Below are 20469 nucleotides of genomic sequence, written 5' to 3' on the forward strand. Positions count from 1 at the left end.
CTGCCATGTAGGAATCCTTGTGACTGACAGAGAAGCCACTTGGCAAGGCTACAAGTAAACCAAAATAAGAGAGTGCAGCCTTAAGAGTATAAACTGAGAGGAGTATCCCAGTGTAACCAGCACATCCCAGGATTCTGCTGGCCTACCAGTTGGATGAATCCCCGTGCATGACCACTGGAACGACAAATAAAAGTATCTGCCAGCCAAGCCCAGCCTAGACTACGAGCTTGTTAACAAGGAAAATGAACTTTGATCTTAGTCTTGAGGTTCTGGGGTTGTAGAACAGTGGGAATGATCATGGAGAGAGTCTTCAATGAAGACCAAATTGCACTTGTGTTGGGGCCAGCATAATATAGACAGAAAGTGAAGGCCTGGGGCCATAGCAAGTATTGTTCAAGTTTTCACTTTCTCTCTTTTTAGCATTGTGGCTTTGCAACTTTGCAGAAGTTTATCTTTCCAGAGCTTAGCATTTTTTTAAATCTGAAAAGTGAAAGGAATATTTCTGATTAGGAAATGACTGTGTCCAACGTCCTTCCAGGGATCCCGTACCCTTTGGAAGGATGAAAGCAGAACTAAAGCTGTTTATAATTCACAGTAGTTCTGGGACCTGTTGAGGGCAGGTCCATGACAGGTCAAATTGACAGTGTGTGTCTCTGTGTGCGTGTGTAGGTTTTATAGGAGGATTAGCTGAACAACCACAACACAAGGGACAGATTTTAAAAAATGATGGCAGGGTTCAGGCAACTGTGGAAGTTGGCATTTGTGTCTATATTCTGTTTTTTCCTCTGTTCTTCTGGGTACAGCAAATGTTCTTTACGATAATATTTTTGAATATTGGGAACATTAAAATTATATTCAGCTTATTTCATTGTGAAAATATACAACATATCAATTTTTCACAAAACATCACTAGTTGTATTTTACAGTATATTCAGCAAAAGTTGTGCATTGCAGGACAACATCAGATAAAATTCAGTACTTGTTGAACCCCTGCCTTGGTGCCAGAAGAGGATTCACAGTATTGAAATGAAGTTCTATAGTGTGTTGCAAGCATGTTAATACTGCACATAAGGAGTTTCCAAGCTCACTGGGAGAATAAACACACACATACACACACACACGAGAATTCAGAAGAAAAGAAATGAAAGTGATTGGGTTCCCAATTTTTAAAAATAAGGATGGCATAATTTGCAGTTGTGTTAGAAAATTGCCCAAGATCAGTGCTAGCACTGTGTGTCAGACCTCTGAACTCTCGGCTGTGTCACCACCTTGTGGATACAGAGTACAGAATTGCTGAAGGTCATGAAGCAAAACCCTAATTGCCAAACTGCAATTGGAACAAGAATAAAAGGAGTCATCCAGACTAATGCTTAAATTTTATTTTTAATTGTGTTTTTTTTTTAAATTTTCAAAGAGAACAAAAGCTTCAGTTTACCAAATTGCTTACAAGTTTCCTGACCATTAAACTGTCCTACCAAGTTAACTTACAGCCTTTCCAAAAATGTATCTTTAATGAGAACCTTGAGCCTTGAAAATTTTCTTGAACACATTTTTTTCCTTCAGACCTCTTATAAGACTCTGGAATTTCCATTCCTCAGTGCCAAGAGCAGAACGGAGGACTTCAGTTTCATTTAATAATTGCCCCCCTGTTACTCCAGCTCAAAATGGTGTTCTTAATGGCTTAAAGGAGCCACTTGAATACATTGATTCTGATGTGGGCTATGAGTTTGTTACTCTTACACTCAGGCCATTTTCTCCCTCTACATGGAGAATGAGATTGTGTGAAACAGGAACAGGGTTTATTTGGCAGGAGGAGGGTAATCATATTCGTTCCTGAGTGTGGGCTGCCGTGCACAGGGACATGTGCTGCACGAGTGTGCCAGAGCGTTTCCCATGAGCTAGGGAGCAAAGAAAAGCTGAAAGCGATACCTGGAACTGGGAATGTCTGCCCCGGAGCAGGAGAGGGGCAGAGCTGCATCTTCCTGCTGAATGCATGGGTGCAGCCCCTCTGCTGAGTCCATGGTGGAAAAAGACAGAACCCCTGCCAATGTTTCACTGCTTTTGTTAGCGTATGCATCCTGCTCCCAGAGGCAGGTGGATGTTTTAGCTGCCAAATACGAGAGTATGTGAGGCTAGGGGTGGCGGCTTGTGACTTTACCTAAGTAGCTGACTATTTAGCCTAATTGTTCCTCTTTCTGTTCCTTGATTGTAAGTGGTTGTGGAGGGATAAAATTCCATTTTCTGTATCTGCTTCCTGATAATGAAGAGTCACCGTCTCTGCCCATTCCGGGTTCAGAAGCATCTACCTCCCCTGTCCGATGCACCACTCTTAGCAGCCAAAGGGGATTTATTTATTTATTTTTTTTAGCAGTTACTGTCCATGGCTGCAATCCCCGCATGCTCTTGATTCATCTGAGAAATGGTCAAATTCTGAAACACAAGAATGTATCGACTAGAATACACATAGAAAAATAGAAATCTCAGGTGTCATCTGCCTTAACGAGAGTGTATTGTTTCCAAGCGGAAGGCAGTCCTAGATGCCTGGAGTAAAGAAACATCAAACCTGAGCAGAAAGATTTGTGATGGGTTTTAAGATGAACACATTGGGTTTGATGATCCCTGACAGATTTTTAAAACAACTTCACATGCCTCTTCTTGTATCTGTGTCTTCTAAGACTACTTGGTTGTAAATGACTGCCATGATGGAGATTCACAGATGTTAAGTGCTAGTTGCAAAAGCTGTCCGGAAGTGCAGACGAGGCTTAGCCAAGCAGTAGCATATTAAAAAAAGAAATAGCTTCAAGAAGGATATTAGGGTCATATAGTATGATGACAGAAAACTCACTCAAAGTTTCCTGCCAATAGCGGCTTCCTGAGAACATCAAAAGAGGTAGGCAAAATATGTCTTCCATAAAATACAACCGCCTTGATACAATAAAAGCAAAAAGTATACGTTAGCTTTTGGAAGAGATTTTTTAGGTCTTTAGTCGGTTCACACTTATCCTTTGAATGCACCTGTGAAGGTTCAAGAGATTAAAGTTTTGATTTTTGGTAAATGGACCCAGCTTGGAGTTCCCTGTAAGTAAGCTACAGTAGTAGCATTAAGTAGCACCTGGTAAAGTCCCTTCCATCTCGGCTGCATTTAATTATAGGGATCACTATCCAAGTTTCTAAAAAAATAGGTCAGCTGGGGAGAAAGGCTGTTGATGACGTTTGGGATCTAAAGCTAGCTGAATTTTGTTCCCACACTCCATGAAAGTCTTATAACTGAGCAAGATTAATCCAGTGCTTTATGTGAGGTTGACTTTCTGGATGCAAAAGGATGTCTTAATTAAGGAAGGGTATTCCGTGTAGTGTTTTCAATGGACTTCTTTTTAAAGCAGGTGCCATTTTTCATCCTGAGGAGGACAATAAGTAATCATTTAAACTAATTTCCTGAGGTTTCTAGGCACAGCTTATCCATAATTTTCTTAAGGCTGTGATCAACATTTCAACTTCCCCTGATGTCTGAGATATCCAATAGTTGATATTTTCTCCTTACAATTTCTTCTTCCTCCTCCTCCTCTTATTCTCCTCCTCCTCATCCTCCTTCTTCTTTAGCTTTGTAAGTGTTAAATATATTAAATGTTTTGCTGATGTTTGTTTGGATTTTTATTTTAAGTAATGATGACACAGTTCAGAGGAATGCACACCCAATTGGGCCAGCCTCAACCTAACCTGCCCTCAGACCCAGTCCACATGCATTCTGAAAGGTGCTGTATCCTTATCTGGTCTGGCTTACCTTTGCCCTAGCAGTTGTACTCACCAACAAGAGCCTAGCAGAAGAGGCCCAAAGTTCGTCTACCAGGCCTGCCTGCAGCCACAGGTCTTGCACAGGCTGGTGATTGCTTCATCCCAACCTGGCATGGCCTGTCCTGTCTTGGCACTTGCTGGCAGATGCTGCAGGCTGGCGTGGCCCATTATGCTCCCAGTCCCAGCTCTCATGTGAGTGGCGGGTCCTGTGGCCCAACCCAGCCCAGCCTGAAAGTTTGTTTTGGCTTTTGTGTATGCCAGTAAGTGCTGTGGACTGGCCCAGCCTGGCTCTCCTGAGATCAGACCCACACATATGCTGATGGAAGCTGCAGCCGTGCTTGGCCCAGCCTGGCCCTAGCACCATCCATTGCACTTACCAGTAGCAGCTGTGGCCCAGTAGGAGAAACCCCCAAAGTTTACCCACTACCCCTACTGTTAACCCTGAATCTCTCACACTTGCTATCAAGTGCTGCAGCTCCACCTGCCATGGTCCATCCCGTCACAGTACATATTGGTGGGTGCTGTGGCGTAGCCCAGAGCAGCCTGCCTCTGAATCTGGTTCTTGAATATGCCAGCATATGTTCCAGCCTGGACCCGCCTGGCTGCTCCAAGACCTGGCTTTCCTATGTGTTGTGGACTGCCTTGACCTTGCATGGGCTGGCTTGCCACCATCCTGGGCTCTTGGACACACTAAGTATGAGTGAGCCTACAAATCCCCTAGCGAATCAGTCCCAGCCCCAATTCTTCTGCGTACTGGTGGGTGCTGCAGCCCAGTCTGACATGGCTTAACCATGCCCTGATACTTACTGGCAGGTGCTGTGGCCTACCAACTAGGGGAGAAAAGAGAAACCTAAAATGGTTTCTGTCCAAGAATAAGAGAATAGGAGAATGAAAATATTCTGGGCACTGAAAAAGATGGAGATTGTGTCTCGAACGAGGGCCAGGATAGAAGGAAACGGCTCTCTCCTGCCTTCCATGTCCTGTTATCTTACAGGTGTCCTGGTCTTACATGAAACAGATGCAGCTTGCGGAAGTGGTTATTTTGATTGGCAGATAGGTGGGTACAAGGGCCTGGAGACAACAATGACTTGAGGTTTGTAGACCTAACTGCTTGCCCACACCGTATCAAGTCTACTAATACGGATTCTAATGACAGGTTCGGTGAATTCTCATGGAATGGCAAGCCTATCAAAATGGTCATTTTCATAGATTTAGCAGAGTAAATACTTATCAAAGACTCCAAATAAGGGTGAATTGGTGTGGAGGAAGTGTTGAAAAAAGGGCAGAGCTAAATTGCACCTAAGAAATGCTATTTTCCTCTCTCTGAAAATTAGGCGCTATGACCACAGCATACATTCGTTTTTGTTCTTGCTCTTGCTGGGAGGGCAAGTCCTCCCCAAGTGACCTCTCAGATGCTCCCTTGCTGCAGTGGTCCGTGTGCTTTACGGAGAAAGAATCAGGCAGACAGACGCACGCGCAGAAAGGCCTGTATTATAAACTGACTCATTGTTTTGGAGGATGAGGATTCTTGCGATCTTTGATCTACCATCTGAAGATCCAGGACAGTCGGTGTTGTCTTTTAGTCCAGGTCTCGAAGCCTGAGAACCACGGCAGCCCATAGTGTCTCAGTCAGGGAGGCAGACACATAATGGGAAGATCCTTCTTTGCTGTTTTTTTTGATTCTTGACCTCAGGGGATTTGGCGGTCCCATTCACCTTGCAGAGGATCCTCTCCTGACTGAGTCAACTAATTCAAATGCTCGTCTCGTTTGGAGGCATCTTTAGATATACGCTCAGAAAGAACCTCTACTCGGTTATCAGAGCAACTCGCATTCCAGGCAAATTTACACACAAAATTACCCATCCCACAAATATCACAATGGAACATGTGTGTCAGGACAAAGCTTATCCTTCTAATATTTCAGAAGCAGCTTGACTGAAACACGCTAATAGTGTCCCTCTGGTTGCCAGTAGCTGTTTCAGAGATGTGCTTTTATGTTGATTGTCCCATATGTCTTTTGCTTAGATGTAAGCTGGAATGCTGACATGGTGATTCTTTATTCTTGCTCTTCATGTTGTCTTAGATGGTAAGAGATACGGCCTTAATCTCGAGAAGGCAGAACGAAGGGATGCTGAGTGAGAAAATGGAAATGCTTCTTGTACCTTGTGGAGAAAGGAGCCCAGTTTTGCTTCAGGTGTCATTGGGTTTTCTATCACTTGTAGCATAACGAATCCTATTAGATACATCAATACATGTAGGTTTTTTTTTTTTCCTAGGAACTCTCGCTAGCTTCTCTGTGCCTGTCATCTTTTCACAACATCTGGATCGGCTAGTCTGATTACAAAAACCTTGGCTTTCCATTGCCCTTCAGATAGAGTTCCATCTTCTTGAACTGTCATCCAGTGTCTTGAAATTGGACATCTTGCCGTGGTTTCAGCCCAATGTTCTGCTCCCCTCGTCCTCAGGCACATGTCCGGTTCATGTGGAAGATGTGCTCCTGGCTGTCCTTCCCCTTCCCATATTGTTTTCTGACTTATTAAGAAAAACATCTTAGGACTGTAAAGTGTCCTTCACTAATAATGTTAAGCATTGCACATCAAAACCATTCCTATTGATTCAGGGGGCTAATTTTGAGAATTGGAAGCAGGGTAAATTGGTGTATTCAAACATTTGACAGGAAGTGTTTTTAGATTCCAAACCTCTCATTTCATGCAAATTCTCTCTGAGATCAGCAAGCTTTGACAAATTATGATTATACACTAGTTTGAAAAACAAAAAGCAGGAAATAAAAACATGTGCCCACAAAGGCATGCCTGGGGATGTTCATAGCAATAGTATTCATAATAGCCAAAGGTGTAAACAACCCACACATTCTTCAACCAATCAGTGGAGAGAAAAACTGTGTTATACCCATGTGACCGAGTGTTAGTCCATGTGACAGAGGAATCAGTATGAAATGTCTTAGAGTTGACAAATTTATAGAGACAGAAGCTAAAGGAATAGTAACCTAGAGAGAGGGAGAATGTAACTATTGATGAGTGAAGGCGAAAAGGAGCAGGATGTTCTTTTTGGAAGGATATTCTACGGCAAGCTCTGTCGAAGACACGTGATCGAAAGTGAACCTTAATGTAGACTGTGCACTTTGGGGGATAATGGTGATAATGATGTGCAAGTGCAGATGCATTACTTCTAACAAGTGCACCGCTCTGTGTGGGATGTTGCTAGTGTGGAAGGCGGTGTCTGCATGGTGTGGGGGTGTGTATGATAAATCCCTGACTTTAGATTTCTTCATGGCTCTGCATCTGCTCTCAAAGTACATGATACTGAAAGGAGGAGGAATACGGCAATACCACAACGCTCAGCCTCAGAGAGTTGACTCTAACATGCCCGGCCTCTTTCACTCTTCCCTCTATTGGGTAGCTTTTCTACCAATTTCTTGGTTCAGATAACATTTTATTTGAGTTATTTGCAGGTATCGTTTTCTGAACTGCGCAAGGGCTGAATGTAATGTTTTATTTCACATCAGCTCAGCTCTGACTGTTGCGGACACCTGGGGAGTGAACCAATGGATGGAAGATCTTTGTCTTTCTTTCTCTGTATATCTGACTTTCCGAGTAAAATAAATAAGAAGAAGAGAATTCAGTGTAAAGCCTTGAAAACAGACTTGGTAAAGAATGCTAGCTGAGACAGAATAAAAATTCTTGGAAACATCTCAGTGAGAAAAAAAGAAAAATTAGAAAAATGGAAAATAATATTCTGGATTTATGGGACACTGTCAAATGACCAAGAGTACATTTCTTAGAAATTCCTGAATCTGTGAAAAGAGTGAATGGATTAGAAACCTATTCAGTGAAGTGGTAGCAGAAAACTTTTTAAAAAGAATTTAGGTTGCTTAGCTAGCATTGTTTTTCAGTGCTGTCTTACGTTGGTGCTGGGAGGAGAATTTACTTAAGATACAGGTTTTGATCTGGAACTGTCCTGACTTCCCTGTATATCTTTACCTTCGACTTGTTCTAACACGTTTGCTTGGCTGTAATATGACTGTAGCAATGAGTATGCTGAGAGATTGGTGTTGTGGTGCAGTGGGTCAAGCTACCGCCAGGAGCTCAGGCATCTCATGTGAGCACCAGTTGGAGTCTTACTGGCTCCTCTTCCCAGGCTGCACTTTGCTAATTTTCCCACGGAAGCAGCAGAAGTTGGCCCCAGTGGTAGATCCATGTGTGAGTCCTGGATGAAGATCCTGGTCCCTGGCTTTTGCTTGCTCCGATCCTGGCCATTGTAGCTATTTGGAGGGTGAACCAGTGGACAGAAAATCAATGTCCCCCTATTTCTCTCTCTTTCAAAATCTTGTTTTCTAGCTCTGTAACTCACATTTCAAATAAATAAATACATTTTAAAAATATATATATATATATTATCGTTTCCCGAATTTAAGTCATTCCAGAAAATTATTGGCTCTGAGGATGATCATGATAACCCACTAACTTTTTCGACAGCTGAATGAATATTGTCCTAGTTTTACAAATATATATATATATATAACTAAAACTAGGAATAAATATGGTCTCAAGGTAGAGGAAGGGTTCAAATGGTTCTATGATACTGACAAGATTAATTTTTTTGTTGTTGTTAGCATGAATGCCACCCAGCATCTTTGTAGCTAACATTTCTTGGTGGCCCAAATATAAAACTTCTAATTGGAAGTATGTGATGCTGTAATGAAAACATTATAAAACCAGCTGTGCTGTGTGCACAGACTTGCCATTTCTATTCATGTGTGTGCATCTATTACAAACATAGCACAAATAGAATATAAAAAAAGTTAACAGCCAGAGCCAAACCTCTTACATTTAGTTCAACAAATTGTATAAAACTCTCCATCTGCTTGCTGCATTATCTTCACCATGATAATAGGAAGCACAGATCTGCTTGCTGAGTTCGAGAGAATGGCTCCTTGAGAAATGTGTCATAAGCTCCCCTAAATGAAATCAAACCAAACAGCACTGTTTTCTTCTCCGTGGCCCTGAGTGTTTATGTCGTGTTATTATATTTACCCAGATGTTAGCGCTGATCAGTCGTTCCAAAGGATGACTTTGAAGTTCATTTATCAATAATTATTGCGTGGGCCAGGGTGAATGTTCCAGAAGAGCTAACCCATGGAGGGAACAGATTTTTTGATTTCTTTAGTAATGAGTTATAAATAGCTGGTTTTGGTCTTAAATAGCTTTTTCTCTTGGTATTACAAGTGTGATATTTTCTGATTGGAAATTTGGATCACAATGTAATAATGTGTATTGGAATTAATGTGCACATCATAGGGCTATTATAAGGATTATACAATATAAATAAATGCCCAGAACAAAAAATTTTGAGCTGGTAAAGAACTTCATTTACCTCCCACCATTTATATATTATTAGAAGTAATTGTGGAGTGTTCAAGAAATCTCAGAAAATTGATGTTATATCTTCCTAGAGAAGTAAAATTCTTTTGAATTTAGCTTTGTGAATTACTTTTCATTGTTATATATATATATTATATATATATATATATGCACATATATATTTTAGAATGAATGATTACTTAGTTTCTATTATTTGTTAATCATCAATGTACTGGGTTTTTGAAGGAACCAAAGATAAACAAAGTGACATAGTCTACCTAGGTTCCCATATTTATATTTTTATTCTGTTAAATCTTAATTTCTGTTTCAATTTTTAGGGTTTTTTTTTTTTGCTAATTACCTGGAAAAACTTTAAAATTGTCCCAGACACTCTTATTTAGGATGCTGGCATGTCATGTGGTACCTCAACCTGTTGTACAAAAAAACCCCACCCCTGCACAACTCTTGACAGGAAAAGCGCCAACAAGTGTTCCGTCTGAGTGCTCTGACTTTTGCCAGCTGACTGAGCTTGCGTTAGTCAACACAAAAATAACTAGTCAACTAACTAGTTAAAGCTCACTGACTGAGCGTGAGTTAACTGCATCACTGGAAATATTGCCCTAGTGGTCCCCTCTTCCAGGAATTTTGATAGACATTTGTGAATCCGCATGACCGTGTACCATTTTTAAACTCTAAATTTGAAACATAGTTTGAAGATCGGTGTATTATAGTTTCAATAAAACAGATCTTCAGGCCGGGCTGAATTTGAGGCTGCCCTCTTGCAGGCTCTAGTGACAGAATTTGGGCTTCAGTTTTGCACAACTCGAAGGACCAGAGTCAAGTTCATTACGTACAAATCCTAGTCGTAGTGTTTCCCGTCTTCCTTGTGATAATAAGAGCAGCACGTTGCGCGTTGTAATAATGTGTTGGCTTTGCTACCTGGAGGTTGATGGAAATTTTGGAAAGAATTACTTTACGTTGAATTCTTTAATTACAGGAGCCATGAAAGGTATGGAATCTGACTGATCAATTTCTACATTCACCTCCATCCAAGAGCCAGAACTCTTAAATCTGCCTTTTTTTTTTTCTTTTTTGCAGTGATTGCAATGTGGAATGAAAAGAAGCTTATTCTGATGCAAAAAAAGTCTTAAAATTCATATGTGACTTTTCCTAACACATGTTTCTTAATGAACTTTTTGAAGACATCTCATGGGCTCTTTCGGGAGTTCATTGTTCTCTGCACTAAAATAAGTATCACTTTTATTTTCATTTTATCTGGAGTTCCTGCAGTCCCCGAAATCTTTGTTGAATTTCTCAAGCAGGTCATGAATGACTTTCCTCATTTTTGCTGATTTTGTCTGTGTCCCCTAAATCTTACCAAGCTTCCTCAAGATCATGATTTTGGATTCCATCGGGTTGTTTGAAATAATTTTATTTGGGATCTGGTACTAGGGAAATGCTGTATTCCCTTGAGATATTATTTTCCTTTTTCTCTTTGTCTTGTGTTTCTTTATTGTTCTCTCCATGTCTCGAGCAATAGTAGCCTTTTCTAATTTTGTGAGGATCTTTTTACATAAGGAGAAGCTTTTTCTTGGGTCTAGATGATAGAGTGTCAATTATAATATGCTCAGCAGTCTGATCTGTTTAGTTTCTTTGGCTGTATTCTTCATCAGTGTGCTTGGATTGTTATCCGTGGCTTAGGCTACAGGCCTCTGTGACAGAGATTATATAGAACACCGACTTGCTATTTGTTAAAGGTGGTTCAGGTTGGATTGTGGATGAGATGCCTAACTGGTCTGCTCTCTAAGGGGCTCTGCCTCCATAGCTGTGATGTGTCCAGGTGTTGTGTGCTGGTTAGATGTCTAGTGGGCTCATGGGCCTGAAGTTGGGAGTGTGACTGCTTCGCTTGCTTTGGGCTACACACAGGCACATAGAGGTATGTTGTGCTGGTTGGCTGTGTGATGGGCTCACCAGTAAGATACGTAACTGCATAGGGTGGCTGTTGGACCAGGCTCAGGTGTGTGCAGATGTGTGGGCCACTTGCCCGTATGTTTGGCTGCTGTGCAGAATGTGGCGTAGTTGGGCGTGTTCCACTGCTGGTTGTGTGTCCACTTCCCTCTTGTGTACATCTGTCTATTCCTTAGAAGAAGGGAGGCTGCGTGGGTTTGGGAACGAAAGTCTTGGCTTGTCTGCTTGTCCTAGCCTCTGAGCATCTGGACCGTATTGTTTCAGCTGCTTATCTGACCGTATTGGAATGATGGAGCGACATGTGGTTCCCAGGTTAAAAACGGCACCAGCCTGCAGCATCGGCCGTAACAGCAGTTTGTAGGCGTTCTGTGTAGGCTTCATTGTTTGGCAAACTCCAATTTCTGTTTGGGGCCTGTGAAGCTTGCAGGTGTCTCCTGAAATAGTCTGTGGGTTTCACAGTAGCTGCAGGGATCATTGGTGGTACCCAGCTTACACAGGGTTCTGTCAAGCTTTACATTTTGCTCTGTAAAGACAAGTCTGTCTTTGCCCTGAGCTAATCCATGGAACAAACAGTACGGGCAAAGTGGGGGTGACATACTCTCTTCTCCCTGAGGCTTTTACAAGCCACGTGTACGCCACGGGAATCTTGCCTTTTCCAAGCTCCTCTTTATTGCTTCAGCCACTCTAGTTGTAAAACAATTATTTATTCTTTGATTTTTTCCCTCTGTTGGGAGGACAAGTTGGAAGCAACTCTATGCATCACTCTTTAAAAAAAAATCTCAGATGTTGGTATTTTGAATTTGACCGGGTTTAAGGAACGAGTGTTTCAACACCCTGCTGGTAAAATGTGTTTTGGAGGTTCTGGTGCAGTGGCCTAGTGGCTAAAGTCCTCACCTTGTGCACTCCAGGATCCCATATGGGCACGGGTTCTAATCCCAGCAGCCCTGCTTGCCATCCAGCTCCCTGCTTGTGGCCTGGGAAAGCAGTCAAAGGATGGCCCAAAGCCATGGGACCCTGTACCCACATGGGAGACCTGGAAGAGGCTCCTGGTTCCGGCTTTGGATTGGCACAGCTCCGGCCATTGTGGTCACTTGGACAGAGGATCTTCCTCTCTGTCTCTCCTCCTCTCTGTATATTTGACTTTGCAATAAAAATAAAATAAATCTCAAAACAAAACAAAGAAGGTGCTTTAGAGATCAGTAATTATAAAGATTATCTGAGATCTTATTATGAATTCATAATGCAGACCCACTCCCACTCTGCTGATTAAAAATAAAAATCTACATTTTAACAAGATCTTTAGAGAATTGATTTGCAGTTCCAAATTAGAGAAATACTGCTTCAGAGTCTACGTTTGGACTTAAAAATCTCCAGATTTAAGGAGTTTTATTCATGATCATACTTTTTAGCTGGTAAAGCCAAGACTATAGAATTCAGTATTTTTTTTTTTAATTTTAAACCTGGACTTCTCTCATACTCTACATAGAGATGTGTCTTATCCTTTCAATAGAAGGAGAGAATGTGCTTAGATTGTCAGTAGTGTGCCTACTTGGAGACTTTTTCAGCTTTGATTGATATTTCTCTCTCCAGATCTGTCACTTTTCCAGGCAGGGTTCATGAAATGCAGACATGGACAGAGCTGAAATCAGATTGCCTTTAAAGTTTTGAATGATACTAAAATAATTTGCAGTGTATCAGTACTTGTTATTGAGTTTCCCTCCTAAAATCCCTTACCCCTAAAGCATAAAATCTGGTAAAAATATTTGTAGAACTTTACTATGCTGCTCATTAGCTGTTATTCTAATCTCTAAAGACCATTGTGGGGTATGAGGATGCTAGTATGTGAGTGAGTTTAATACAGTTTATTTTCTAGATACCAACTTGAAGCTTTGCGGGAGGGGAACAGTCTAGGAATTTGAAGATCTGTGGGAAGTTCTTTTTTTAAAGGTTTATTTATTTTTATTGGAAAGTCAGACATACAGAGCAGAGGAGAGACAGGGAGGAAAATCCATCTGTTGATTCACTCCCCAGGCGGCTGCAACGGCTGGAGCTGTGCCAATCTGAAGGCATGAGTCAGGAGCCTCTTCCGGGTCTCCCACCGGGGGGTGCAGGGTCCCAAAGCTTTTGGGTCGTCCTTGACTGCTTTCCCAGGCCACAGGCAGGGAGCTGGATGGGAAGTAGAGTTGCTGGGATCAGAACCAGCGCCCATATGGGATCCTGGCGTGTGCAAGGCGAGGACTTTAGCCACTAGGCTACCGCGCTGGGCCCCCCGTGCGAAGTTTTGAAAGAAGCCGACTGAAGGTTCTGAAGACAGAGCTTGAGCTGGTTTCTGCTGTCTGCAATCTACCTAGAAGGCACAGTAATCTGGGAAGAAAATGCAGGCTAGATTGGTATTGATTTGTCCAATCAAATGATACATTAGCACATTGCTATAGCAGATGTGTGCCATGCGCATTGAAATGTGCTATTTTTGATTTCCTTGGGAAGTACCTGTTAGAGACAAGCAGTGTTGAACTCATCCGGCGTCCTAGTAATACGCACCTAGATCTGTCTTCTCCGCTCCTACTGTCCTGCTGATTACACTGTAAGTAATGGCAGCTTTACTGGAGGAGGTTATGGATGTGCTGTGGATGGGGGCAGCCCCTCTGCAAAGGTGTGTAAATTGCAAATTGCTAGTTCCATCTCTTTTCCAGAGGGCCATGGAGAGCCGGAGGGAGAGAACGCCAGTGGGAGTGACATCCAAAACCACAATAATTTCTGATGATTAACCTCTAGCTTTTCACATCAGGACCCTAGATACAATGAGTGCTTTGCTATATGGAAAATCAGTCACTGCCGAACTATCTAATTTTCCTTAGCTGATATCATAATGCCTCTGGTAAATATTCACTGTGTAAAATATGAGGAATAGAACATATATGTATTCTCTGAGAGATGTCATTCCTAAGCTATAGTTTTATGATGTTTAAGTTGATAATGAAAAGCACTTAGGGCGAATGAGGGCCAAGTGAGCTCTTGTGAACCATGGATGCATTGAGCCATTTAAAGTACAGTCATCAATTTATGAAACCTGTGTCTTAAAGATGCATATTATGGAACCTTAAATGCAATAATTTTTTAATGATAAGAGTAACTATTATAGGACAGGGTTTGTTTAAGGTAGGGGAATAATAATGCTTTCAGTTTTGGCTGGAAACAATTTACAAATGTTGTATCATAACAGATTTTACCAATAGAATTTCAGGGAATTGGAATTGAGAAGTTTCAATATTTTCACCCAAACTCAGCTTCCGAATTCAGGGATTTTATAAAGAAAGATGCAAACATGTAAGCTGAGTGAATAAATTAGACAAAAAGAGATAATAAAAGAAAACCAGTTATTCTCAGGATTCCTTGCTGGAAGTGTTGCGTGATGAGCTTTACACTGGGTCAGTTCTTAAGTTTTAGAATGCTGTCTCAATACAAAGACAGAATTTTTCTGAATTCTCTTCATATGCGTCAGAAGACAGATTTGGTCTTGTGTCTGTGTTTCTCAATAAACAATGTTGGGGTTAGATTACCATGAAGTGGATTCAGAGTTGCTTGGCAAAGAGATTTGAAGGGACTCAGAGTTGAGTGGCCCTTTAGTGGCCAGAAGTCAGATAGCTAAGGGAAATCCATGAAAAAGAATTGGGTTATTGAGGAAAGTTCATCTCAAATCAAGAAAATAAGTTCTCTAATAGTTTTGTGTAAGTATATAAAGAAAATGAGTTAAATTCAAGCATCGTATATTGAGTGTCACCTGATCAAGACAGTTTGAAATACAATGTATGGCAGGAAGCTGGTACCTAACAAATTTTTAATTAGCACAAAATTCAATAGCACATTGTACATATTTAAGAAGTACAGTGTGGTGTTTGAAAACATGCATAAATGCATACTAATGTTCATATTAAGGTCACTAGCACGTCCTTTAGCTCAACATTCATCATTTCTTTGTGCGGAAAACATTCAAAATGCTCTTTTTCTTGCACTTGGAAGTACAGAAATAATGTTTAATTACAGTCTTCTTCATATGCTTTAGGATACTAGAACTTATTCTTTCTATCAAACAGTAAACATGTCTTTTTTTTTTTGCCTCCAGAAGAACCTCTGAGAGCTTTGATATATTTTCCAAGAATATATTTTTGTCCTGAGCTGCACCCTTTAATCCAGCCCTTCTTATGTTAGGTTACATTAACATTTATATTTCAGTTATCTTTGTTTGTCAAGCTAATATGTCCCCAGAGGAATTAAATTCATGTCATCGGCCTCATTGGCACCATAGTGCTATGTGTAAAATCAAATGATCCAGCTTTTGGAATCAATTAGGACTTTATTGAGCTATTTTCTGCATTGGAGAGATACTATAATTAAATAAGATGATTAGGAAGTGGATAAAATCCAGAGCTACTTCATGCAATATGGCAGTCACTGGCCATATGTTTCCATTTAAATTTGAACGTAAATTAATTAAAATTCAACTTACTTTAAATTTGATTTATTATATTAAATTTAAATTAAAATCAGTTCGGGTCTCACTAGCTATAGTTTAAGTGCTCGGTGGTCATATGTGGCTAGTTGTTATCCTATTGGACAATACAAAAATAGAACATTTTGCATCAATACAAAGTTCTATTGAGTGGCACTGTTCAAGGGATTGGCCATGTATGTGGTGATAGCTAAGTACATGTTGGAAGCTGTGGTTGGGGGCTAGTACAGCGCATGTTCACTTTGCCGAGGGGCTGAGGATTCCAGGAGACCAGACCTGAAGCAATAGGCAAACGCAAGAGACTCTTCAATGTTCTTTCTGGACCTCAACTTTATGATTGATTACTTATCTCACATCTTTGTGACTTTTTCTTTTTTCCTGGCCTGTATCCAGATTTTGCCGATTTAATCAAATGACACTTTTCATTTGACCTAAAATGTGGCCATCGTAGGCTTTGAAAATCTCACCAGTAGCTCCTCTTGTCTCATCTTTAACATCCTTAGGATCATTTTATTAAATGTAAAGCCAAAGGCCAGTGTTCTCCTTTATCTAAGATGCTTATTGGTGTGATAACTAGCGCACGTTCTACCCCTGGCGGGTCCGTTTGTTATGAACATTTCCGTGTGAAAATCTTGAATTTGCTTCTCAGCGGTGCAGCCTTCAATTCCTTGAGAATGTGATGGCTTCCTTTTCTCCGTTAAATTTACGTTACTAACACAGGTCTGCGAACATCTCACTGAAAAGGATTAGCTGTTAGGGAAAGAGAGGGGTCTGGATTCTTGACTTGTATCCATCAGCCCAGGATGGGGAGTTCAGGACCATTGGCTAAGGTTGTGGGGAACTTGGTCATCCTGTGTGTAATCCCACGAGGACAACAAAATCTGTTTGGGAAGCAATTACGAGGTTAATTTTCTTTTAATCTGCTTTATTGTGAGGCCTGGGCTCTGGTGGCAGGCAAACGGATTCAGCAGTCCAGCTCAGGCAGCCTGCATCATGGGTCATTGAAATCCTAAATCCCTTCAATCACTTTAAGAACAATGTTTCTTTCAGAAGTGCCAGAGACACAGTGTGTAGAAATAAATCAACATTCAGGTCATCTTAGCTATAGGAGTAGCTTTGTCTGTAGCTGGAGACAAAATATTTTTCTTCCCATGAGTCTGACCTAGGCTAGCAAAATAGTCATGGTCTTACAAATTGGACTGCAGACACATGTAGCTGATGGAGCTGAACCATCCTTAAGCTTTTAGAGCCTAGAACTTCTTGAAAATGGGAAAGGAAAAAATATGACATAGCTTAAGGGGCATTTGTTGAATATCTACATTTTGGAATTTCCCGGAGGTACAAGGCAAAACATATCAACATGTAGTTATAACATAGGGCCGGAAGACTGATACAGAGAGTGCAATGGCAGCCCAGAGGGCAGGAACCGAAGCCAGCTTGTGTCAGAGCATGGGGGAATTCAGAATAAGACGGCATTTCTGGAAGACAGAGAATCTAAGCTGAATCATGAATTATTATTCTCAAGGGTAGAGAGATACAGTAGGGGGAAATTGAAGTTGTGAGTATATTTTGGGATGTGTGCAGAGCGCTAAACTGTTTTGTTCTGACAGAGCACAAATAGCAAATTGTTGAATATCGGATTTAAAAACTGTGGATGTCAGCCAGGTTTCCCCGAACTTCATGTGATAATTTCTTGTGAGTCCCAATATCCCACAGAAAAAGAATATTAGAAATAAAATGCACACTTATGCATTCATACACATTTCAATTGTAAAGCGAATTGGTACTCTGATAACGATACAGCACTTGAAAGAGGCTTAGCTAAAATGAAAATGAAAGCTACTTGCCAATAAGCTAGCGTCCCAGTCCTGTCAGAACCAATGAGAACAAGAAAGAACTTCTGAGTTTTCTTCAGTTCTTGAAAATACTAGGAATTGTCCTCCAATAACTTCTCCGTTGACCCAAGATGAAAGACTTTGTTGGCTATTGGATGACTCAACTTGATGGTGTGGATACAGATGTAGGGTGTGGAAGCAACAGAAAGAAGCTGTGTCTTTGGTTGAAGGAGGCAGCTCTATTGTTTTAAAGGATGGGCCTCTGTGGCAAAAAGCCAAGTGCATTCATGCTTAGTCTCTATTTTTAGCTTGTTGAGTTTGATCTTTAACATCCTATTGGCCTGAACGACTGCCAAAAAGAAGTAAGCAGAAAAAAGGTATTCCATGTCAATAAAACTCCATCCTGTTACGAAAAGGATTTGGGTATTTTAGAACCTCATTAGCAAACTCTTTGAAGTAAGGGTCTTAGGCTTTCATAAGTCTAGTTTTAAATTTTGAGCAAATTTAACAGTTTATACATCATGAATGTCTCATAGTTTCCTTAAAACCTTAGGATTAGAAAAACATATCACTTGAATTTCCCTTTCTTTCAGTCAGAGGCAAATTTTCATATTGGTCAGAAAAGAACATTTTTACAAAGCCATGGATAATTTTTATTTTCTTTTCAGGGCAGCATGAGAATTGGAAAACTCTTAGGAGAGCTGATAAAGTATACAGAATGTCTTCCTTGTTTCTTGGCAAAGGAAGCTTCTTCCATTCCCAGTGCTGTGGTTGAGGGAAGCATGAACCCATTCCCCAAAGACTCCAAAACATATTTGGATTCAAGTGGCAGCCCCTTTCATGGTTTTACTTAGTGGTGTCCTTTGGTTGGTTTTGGGTAACGAACACTTTCCCACAATGGAAGGCTTAAGGGTTTCTCTAAGTGGGTTGGATATGCTCTGGTTTTTCATTGAAAGATAGTGAAATCAAACAGGAGGTTGCCTTGGGAGGCTGCTAGGGAAAGAATGTTCTGTGGCGAATATCACGCCACCTGAACAAACATGAGCACAATGTGGATTTTCCCTGGAAGCTTTTCTTGGTGCAGAGGGTCGAAAAGCTGCTCTCTTCATCCCTGGAAATACTGAGAGGTGTTTATTTTCTTAAGACAGCTATGACTCCATTTGGACCCAAATGATACCCTCACCTACATCTGTGGCAGCAAAGACATGGCAGATCTGCCATGAATCACAGAGGCTAGCTTGAGGAGGAGTGACTAGGCCAGCTTGGAGAATGATCTCTAAGACTCCTTTGCTTTTTTCCACTGTTCTGAAGACATGTCAATCAGTAACAGGAACAGTGTCATGGACCAGTGAGTGAGGCAAGCATCACAGACAGGTTGGTGTGCACTTGCACATCTGTGAACCAACAGGTAAAGAGGGAATACATCTTAAACAAGAGGCCCTTTCAGTTGGGAAGCTTCCTGGGTTAATATACTTCCTCACCCATGTTACTGTGGTCTTTAGTTAAAGGCTTTCACAAGGATCTATATTACAACTCCTCAGAGAATAACACTGCTTTTCAAAATAATAATAATAATAAAACCCCCATAAAAACCAGAACAAAACAAACAAAACCCTCCCGCTCCTCAAATGCAAAGAACTCAGCAAGGGCTGCCAAGGCAAAAATCAGGAGTTCAGAACTCAGTCTGTGGCAGGCACCCAAGTACCTTGATCCATCATTTACTACCTTCCTGATGGGCATATTAGCAGGGAGCTGGGTCAGGAACAGAGGAACCAGGCCTAAAGCAGATATACGGCATAGAATGTTGGTGAGCCAAGTGCATCGTAGCTACTGTACCCATGCCCTTACTTAAGGAACAATTGTTGTCAATTTGGGATTGAGATTGTCTAATGAACCAGATTTGGTGAGAAGATCTTTGGCTCTCCTAAAGACATCTACCAACCAGTCCATGGAAACGGTAAATGTTAGCTGTTTCTTTGGAGGTGAAGGGTTATCCTGGGTAATGTCAGTGGACCATTAAACACTATCACAGATAACTTGATATGAGAGACGTAGAGGAGATTACACCGATGGAAGAGGAGGAAGCCGTGTGACCACAGAGGCATACACTGGGATGGTGCATTCATAAGTCATCCATATGAAATCCCAAGGAGCACTAATCAGCCAGCAGAAGCTACGCGATGCTTAGTGTGGATTTTCTCCTAGAAAGGGCCTCTGAAGGACATGCAGCCTAGAAGATAGCCTGAGGTTGGCATGGTGACCCTAATTTTGGATTTCTAGAATTTAGAACTGGAAGGTGACATATTCTCCATGTCTTAGACCACCAAACTCGAGGAAGTCACAGGTAGTAGAAAAGACGGGGAGAATCCAAGAAGAGGAAGGGTGAGGTATGCCGAGACATCGGATAGGTTCGTGACCATGATTTTCTGTAGCATTGGCAGGAGGCCCTGAAGTCACATACCTTGTAGCAGACACTGAATCCACGGGGCCCTGCGCAATGCAAACGTAGTGGCTTCTTTCCGAATTTGTCACCAGAAGAAAGAGTACGTTAGCACTGCAAGGGGAAGATTGATAGTACTGGCATACTCATGCCACCTTTAGCCTTCCTGACTACACCTTGTCCTGACTATCTTTCTCCATCTTCAGTGCCAAAAAAGAAAGCAAAGGCAGCCACCTTGATGCTTGACAGCTTAGATTGAAACCACTTGATTCATAAACAGTTGGTGAATCCACATTGCTTATGCATTCTCCTTTTTGGTTTTTCTGCTTTGGAAGTTTCCAAATAGCATTCATTCTCTTCTTCCTCATTTTATATGGTTCATTGGTGCATCAGGGGAGTTAATGTTGAATTTTTATTTTAATTTAAAAATTATTTTAAATTTGGTTTATTACAAATATATATTTTATATTTATGATAGTTATTGCAGATCCACGTGGGCCTCTGATTAGGACGGAGCGGGTCAGGGTGGGGGACGTGGTTGAG

The sequence above is a fragment of the Ochotona curzoniae genome, unplaced genomic scaffold (assembly GCF_017591425.1).
Source record: "Ochotona curzoniae isolate NIBS_2020 unplaced genomic scaffold, NIBS_Ocur_1.0 contig_50, whole genome shotgun sequence".
In the NCBI taxonomy this organism is placed as follows: Eukaryota; Metazoa; Chordata; class Mammalia; order Lagomorpha; family Ochotonidae; genus Ochotona; species Ochotona curzoniae.